The sequence below is a fragment of the Alexandromys fortis genome, unplaced genomic scaffold (genome assembly GCF_014885135.2).
Source record: "Alexandromys fortis isolate MF-2015 unplaced genomic scaffold, M_Fortis_MF-2015_v1.1 scaffold_27, whole genome shotgun sequence".
Classification (NCBI taxonomy): Eukaryota; Metazoa; Chordata; class Mammalia; order Rodentia; family Cricetidae; genus Alexandromys; species Alexandromys fortis.
Genome location: NW_026067952.1, coordinates 1486970 through 1494159, shown reverse-complemented (window position 1 = coordinate 1494159; position 7190 = coordinate 1486970). Strand labels below are relative to the sequence as shown.

At 50.4% G+C, this 7190-nt stretch overlaps 1 long non-coding RNA gene across 2 annotated transcripts; it reads right to left on the bottom strand.

Annotated features, from left to right (window-relative positions):
* Positions 1–881: 881 nt before the first annotated feature.
* Positions 882–5431, bottom strand: LOC126507151 (uncharacterized). 2 transcript variants are annotated; one of them, XR_007593437.1, is made up of 2 exons: positions 5342–5431; positions 882–4973 (listed from the first exon to the last, which is right to left on the bottom strand). It is a non-coding gene; the product is annotated as an uncharacterized lncRNA (long non-coding RNA). The 2 variants fall into 2 exon arrangements; XR_007593436.1 differs by having other exon boundaries at positions 882–5045; positions 5342–5418.
* Positions 5432–7190: the final 1759 nt, after the last annotated feature.

Genomic DNA, 7190 nt, shown 5'->3' with positions numbered 1-7190 from the left:
CAGGAGAATTAGAATAGAAACAGAACAATAAGGAGACTGATCCAAAAAGTACAGTGTTAGAGAGTTTGCTCTCCCTCCGATACCCAGGTCCTTTGCACTCGGTGTTGTGTGCAATCTGAACCCTGAAGAGAGTCTTGGGCTGGACTCCATAGGTTCTAGTTAAGCAATGAAACAGAGTGTGGTGCACACACCTTTAATTTCAGCATTTGGGAGGCAGAGGCTGATCGATCTCTGAGTTTGAGGCCAGCTTGCTCTACAGAGCAAGTTCCAGCATAGTCAGGGTGACACAGAGAAACCTTGTCATGAAAAACCAAAATAAAATAAAATAAATGAGCAATGGACCTGAAATGACAAGGGAGAGCTCCGCAGTTCTGAGCCCCTCACCTGGGGTTGATTGCTGCTAACTGAGAGACTCGGTTCTCCCCAGCACCTATCCCAGACACCCTGGAATAAGGGTTTCCTCCAGGGACACCAGGTTCTCCTCCATCTCGTTTGCCTTGTGCTGGGGGACACCAAGGACTGTCACCAGGACTACATATTTATCAATGAGGAAACAGAGGCACAGACAGAGTGGGGGTTAGTCCAGCACTTGGACATGTGGCAGATGAGGACAGGAACAGGTGTACCTGGTCTCCAGGTCTCTCAGTAACATGTTGGTCACCATTTTCACTAATGCCTACATGCCTGAAGTTCATTCCCTGGGCATAGAGTAGATTGTGGGGCAGAATCAGTAAACTGTGTCTGAGTGATGTTCATCTTATGATAGAAGTCTCTGACTCAAATTCCCAGGCCCCTCATCCAGCTCTCCTCATCAACTCTGGTCTCGTGAGTCCCTGGGCAGGACTCACATTTGCAACACAGAATGCCAGTGTAGGAAGTCCTTCTGTATATGTGTTGCTTTTATTGGTTAATGAATAAAGTTGTTTCGGGCCAGTGGCTTAGCAGAATAGAACAAGGTGGGAATTCCAAGCAGACAGAGGAGGAGAGAGCAGGTGGTGTCAAGAAGAAGCCATGGAGCCGCCACAGGAGACAGACACCGGATGGAACCTTACCAGTAGGCCACAACCATGTGGCGATACACAGATTAATAGAAATGGGTTAATTTATGATATAAGAGCTAGCTAGAAAGACGCCAAACAGTATTGTAAAATAATATGGTTTCTGAGTGATTATTTCGGGTCTGGGCAGCTGGGAACAAACGAGCAGCCTCTGACAGCAGAATGCTCTGTTGGGGAGCAGGGGCTGGACTTTTGACACTATTCTACACCCTGCCTCTGTGGTGCTGATCTAATGACATGGGCTCTGCCATGTTACCATCACAAAGACTCCACAAAAGCCGAGTCAAAGTTAGAGGCAGGAGGAGGGCCAGGCCCCACTTGCCTGACACTCTTAAGTGGCTTCTTATTCACAGGGACACAGATCAGGACCTGGCACCCGCAGACAGGCTCATACATCACCTGTTCCTTCCAGAGCGGCACCAAGCTCTGATTTTCCTGATGGGCAGTTGATGCGGGAGGGAGATGACGTCTGTGAACCTGAATTTGTGCTGTTTGCCTGCCAGGGACCTTGAACTTGACAGCGTCCTTCCCCACAAGCTGGGGCAGGTGACAGCTTGGCAGGATGCAGTTCAGATACACACACAGGCATTGAGAGAGTGAGCTGGGGAAGGAAGGCAGGGAGACCATGCCAAGCCGAGAAGGCTTAAGGGACACGAAAAGAGAAGATGTCACCGTGCAGCTCCAGAGGTGACAGAGAGGAAGGGCCACCCTGGGGACAGAGGTCGTTAGCACGGGCAATGGGCAGGCTCCAGACTGCAGGAGGGAAGCTGGGCCTGGCAGGGCACAGCATGTTTTCTTCTGTCTCAGGAGCCATGGTTTTCAGATGCTGTCAGGAAGGATCCTTCAAGGACGATGGATGACCTGAGGAGCCTCAGGTGATGGCTGCTCCTTGGGCAGAAGAGGGAAGGCAGGGACGATCCAGCGCTTCCACGCAGGACAGCACTATTCAGAGACAATATCACCCAGTTTGTAAGAATGAAGGGGGGGATAGCCGTGTCTCATCTTCACAAATAAAATTCAATTAAGGGAATCTTCAGCAGGTCTTGTCGTGCAGCCCAGGGAAGGTGACAGCTGAGGAATGAGCCTCCTTGAAACGTGGCCACCATGCGTTGCCCCTTAATTATTCATGGGCATCCCTGATGCAGCTTCACTTTCGGCCAACTCATCAAAAAAAAACAAAAAATGGGTTCAGCTAGTGCGTCCATTTATTCTGTTTTTACATTTTAATGTATGTGTGCATGTACACATACGAGCACATACTCACATGAACTCACACACATATATAGGTCAGAGGACAGCCTTCAGGAGTCAGGTCTTTCACCCCACCATATAGTCCCAGAATTCAAACTCAAGGCACCGGGGTTGATAGTAAGCACCATTCCCCACCGAGCAGTCTTGCCAACCCTGACTAGTCCTTCGCCTCCACCTGCTGCTTGTATTACTTAACGATGTAGTTAACTGTGTGCCTCTGTCATATGTAAAGACCTCTTAAGAGCTGAAGAGAAAGGAAACTGAAGCCAGGATAGAGAAGGCCCTCAGAAGAGCGCACTCAAGCGCCCATGCTGGAGATCCATCCCCTGGATGAAGAGTCCAAAAATTCAAAGATGCAGTGTGCAGTTATTCCTACCAGAACAAGATACAAAAGTCACTCTAGTTCTCTCTTCTCTTGAGACAGGGTCTCATGCAGCTCAGGTTGGCCTTGAATTCCCTATATACATGCAAACGCACACACACGTGCACAGATGTGCACACATACTCATGCAGATGGATGTCTTAGACGAGTCATGGCAATCCTCCAGAAAGGATTCATGACACTCACCTGTACTGCTCTGAACACGTGTACTAGGAATTTGTTAAGAACCAAATTGAGGCGGGTGCTGGTGGTGCACACCTTTAATGGCAGCGGCAGGAGGATCTCTGTGAGTTTGAGGCCAGCCTGGTCTACAGAGCGAGTTCCAGGACAGCCAGGGATACACAGTGAAACCCTGTCTCAAAACTGAAAACAGAGCTGAGCCATGCAGAAGAGACAGAACTGCCTTTTGCCTAACCTGAGAAAAGCCAGCCGGTTACTGCAGCTGGTGCTGACAGGCAGAACTAGTCTTCGGTTTCTTGTTTGTTTGTTTCAAAACTCCAGAGGTTAATATCTAGATTGAAGTGAAGAATGGCGGGGGAGGGGGAGGGAGCGGGAGCTTGTTCTTAATCAAATGGGAAGTATATGAGAAAAAGTAGGGAAGGGAGGCTGTGAGTGGGGGGGAAAAGAAATCCAAAGGAAGGTCACCACTGCTCGAGGTGGTGGAGGAGAAGGATTGTTTATTAAAGGGGAGAGCATAGCCTGAGGCAGGGACATCTGGGAGAGTCTAGACTGAACCTGACCCTAGAAGGTAAAGGGGAAGGGAGAGGGGAGAACCAGGAGAGGCTAGGACAGACAAAGAAGAACAGGTAACCAAAATGGCTGGGTTACACAGGGAAGGGCATCTGGGGGAAAGGCAACCCAGCCCTGGAGCTGGAGAAGTTTAGGGTAGAGAATGTATGGACTGAGGGATGCTGGGGGAACCTGGCAACCAGATTTGCTTTGATATGTTAAATAGGCACCACAGTTAGCCCTGTGTCCCTGGCTTGAGACCTACGGGGCTAGTTCTTAATCCTTTAGCTGAGGAAGGAATTGTTTTGTCTCAGGGTTTCAGAGGTACAGGACAGCTCAGGGTAGCCAGGGAGGACACAGAGGGATGAAGGGCAGGAGAGACTAGGAGAGGCAAAGGGGGAGGGGGAAGGAAAGGTAAGCCCGAGTTCTCAGACGTCCTTCGGTTATTTCTTTTACTCCCACCAAGCCCCCCACCGATAGATGTTGGTGGACACATTCAGAGTACACCATCCCCCTCCATTAACCGTCTCTGGAAAAACCCTCATAAATGAACCTTTTCAGTGTCCAGGCTTAAAAAAAAAAAAAAACTCTCTATAGAAATCAACAAAATAAAATATATCAAGAAAAATGAGACTGTGTTTGAGTGTTCACTATGAAAATAATCCTGAATTGAAAACCTGTCTCATGCACACCTGCCCCTTGGCCTCTGCAGGGCCTCGAAGCAGGACCTGGCTCCTGCTACCCCTGGGGCAACCTTCAGCCTCCTCACCCAGCACCCAGCTCCCCGCAGCCCGAACAGGGTTCCTGTGGCCCCTCCACTCACAGAGCCGTCCAGCTCACGTTTTCCAAATGACATCAGCCCTGCGGGAGCCAAGTCTCTATTTGAAGCTATTTTCTTTGGCTCTTTGTTTTCCTCTTCTTAGACCCAGGAAGCAAGGAAGCGATGTTTGCTTCCCACCATGTTAACACGGAGCAGCCCCTTTCCGAGCAGAGACGCACGCGCTGCCTTAATTACGCGGTTGCTATTGAAACACAGAGTGAGAGACAAAGCCCTTCATTTGGGAGGAAAATTAATTGTACACAAACAAGAACACATTTCATCGTGAATTAGATTCTTCAGCACTCCCCTGGCGGAGAACTTTCTGGCTGCTTCTTTTCTGTCTGACGTTCCGCTTTCTCCCCTTCTTTGGGAGATTTTCTTGGCAAAAGGACCAGGCGTGAAGGTCCCTAAGGGCTGCGCTGGCTGCTTCCCTTTCTTTACAGCCCTTATGCGGAGGCTGCCATTGCTCCAGCCCACCTGGAGCCTGACCCTGTCTGCAGACAGTCCCTTCTCCTCAGCCTCTGAGGAGTGACAGCCCCTCAGTCCCCAGGCCTCTGCTCCTCCCCAGCCCCCAGCTTCAGGGGTAAAGGAAAGCTTAACCGTGATGAATCACAGGACGGGAGGTGGCACGGGAAAGAGCTCGCTTCCACCGCAACTGCGAGATTTATTGCCGAGTGCCGCAAGTAATGAAACCATCCATCTCCCACGGGCTGGAAGGGGAACGGGCGCAAGTCTGAAAAGGGCAGTGAGGAATTCGGCCTTGTTGGAACAGTTGGTGGCCAGGATACTCTGTGATCTCGCTGCCCTGGGGGGAGGGGAGGAACGTGTCCTGGAAGTGCCCTACAGAGTGGACTCCCCGGACCTCTTACTAAGTTAGAGGAGAAAAGAGGATCACTGATATCCCGACCTGTTCATCTGCAGAGAATCCTGTACTCTGGCCTCCAACGCTTCACAGGAGGGGGGTGGGGGGGGTCAGCCTCCTCCTCTCCAGGGACACACCCTCTTACCTGTTACTCATCCAGAAACAATACAATTGTCCTCACATCTTGAGGACAGCTCAGTACTCTCTCTGGAACTCACAAATCAGGGATGAAAGCTCACCTGAGGATCGCCAGCGTCTAAGACACCCTTCCAGAACTTTTCATTGTTCTAATGATCTGTCCAGCTGTTGGAGGTAAAACTCAAAACTTGTGTTGGTCAGGGTCACAGCAGCGGGGGGAGGAGGAGGAGGAGGAGGAGGAGGAGGAGGAGGAGGAGGAGGAGGAGGAGGAGGAGGAGGAGGAGGAGGAGGAGGAGGAGGAGGAGGAGGAGTCCTCGCTGCTTCCTTTCAGGAGAACCTGGAAATTGCAGGTTTCAGGTTTGAGCCTCTGTGGCCCCGGAACCAGCAGAAAGGAAGGGCTGCTCCTGTACCCACACACCACCCTACAACTCTACATAGGCCCAGTTCCCAAACACACTGCATACAGATCACAGCCCCTGGTGTATGTACAAAGGGGTACATCCTGGTTCCTGCACTGAAGTCCTGCACCCTGCAAAGTCCTCCACTCTGTGAACTATCACCTGTATGACGCATTGCTACAGTTTGTCCCCATAGAGGGCAGAATGGTGACCTCCTCTGCCCCTGCAGATGCAGGCCCTGCCCTCCTCAACGCCCCACCATGGACCCTGGAAACTTGATCTCAGTAGTGGCCTCACAGGCTTCCTAGCCTCTGGCTTCCGCTGGGAATTTGACTAAAGTTTGGAAAGACCCACTGCAGTTAGGTGAGGCTGGGATGTCAACGTCCTGGCCTCCTGTCCATTGCTTCCATAGCGGCTGCATCTCTCTGCTAGCCTCAGCCTCCGCCAGGTGTCCCTCAGCTGAGATTTCAATACTGTGGTATCCCAGTCCCTCTAGTTGCAGTCGGCTGGGTCTTGTCCTGGGCACAGCTGACTCTTATGACCCTGCCCTTCCTGCATTCATTGCCGCTTCATTAACCTCCCTTCAACCCTCCTTCCTGGCTGAGTTGCATGTTTCCTGACATTTATCCCCTGTCTGGTACACCTGACTGTGTCAACCCTCTCTTACCCATGGCTTCTCTTTCCAGTGTTCTGAAAACTGCAGCATGGAAAATTCCGGAAAAAAAAGTAACTCCTAAGTTTTAAATTTTGTCTCACCAGAAGCAGTGCTGCAGTGCATCCATCCCATTGGAACCTGGTAGCCGTCTGGGTTATCAGACCATCAAATGCCACCAGAGCCACAACGGCTCATGTGGAGTACCAGTTTGACAGAATTTAAAACCACCGCAAGTGCACACCGCCGGGAATGTCTGTGAGGACACTCTCAGAACTATTTCATTAAGAGTGAAGACCTACCCTAACTAAGGGCTGAAATTCCAGCCTGAATAGAAGGAGAAGGCAAGTCGATCACCTGCATTCATCTCTCCCGGCTTCCTGACTGGGCAATGTGACCAGGACCTTAACACTATGTTCATGAGACCCTTCCTTTGTCTAATAACAAGCCCCACAGTGATATACTGTCAAATTATTCATTGTGGTTATGGTATAGGAGTTCCTTCTGTTTGTGTGTTGCTTTCATTGGTTAATGAATAAAGAAACTGCCTTGGCCTTTTGATAGGGTAGAACTTAGGTAGGCAGGGAAAACAGAACTGAATTCTGGGAGGAAGAAGGCAGAGTCAGGGAGAAGCCATGGCTCCTCCACCTAAGATGGATGCCACCGGTTAGAATCTTTCCCGGTAAGCCACTGTCACGTGGCAATATACAGATTAATAGAAATGGGTTAAATCAAGATGTAAGAGTTAGCCTATAAGAAGTTAGCACTAATGGGCCAGGCAGTGTTTTAATCAATACAGTTTCTGTCTCATTATTTCGGGTGTAAGCTAGCCGGGCAGCTGGGACGAACAAGCGGGCCCTTCTGTAACATGATTGTTAGCCCCTCACAGGCCTAATCTGT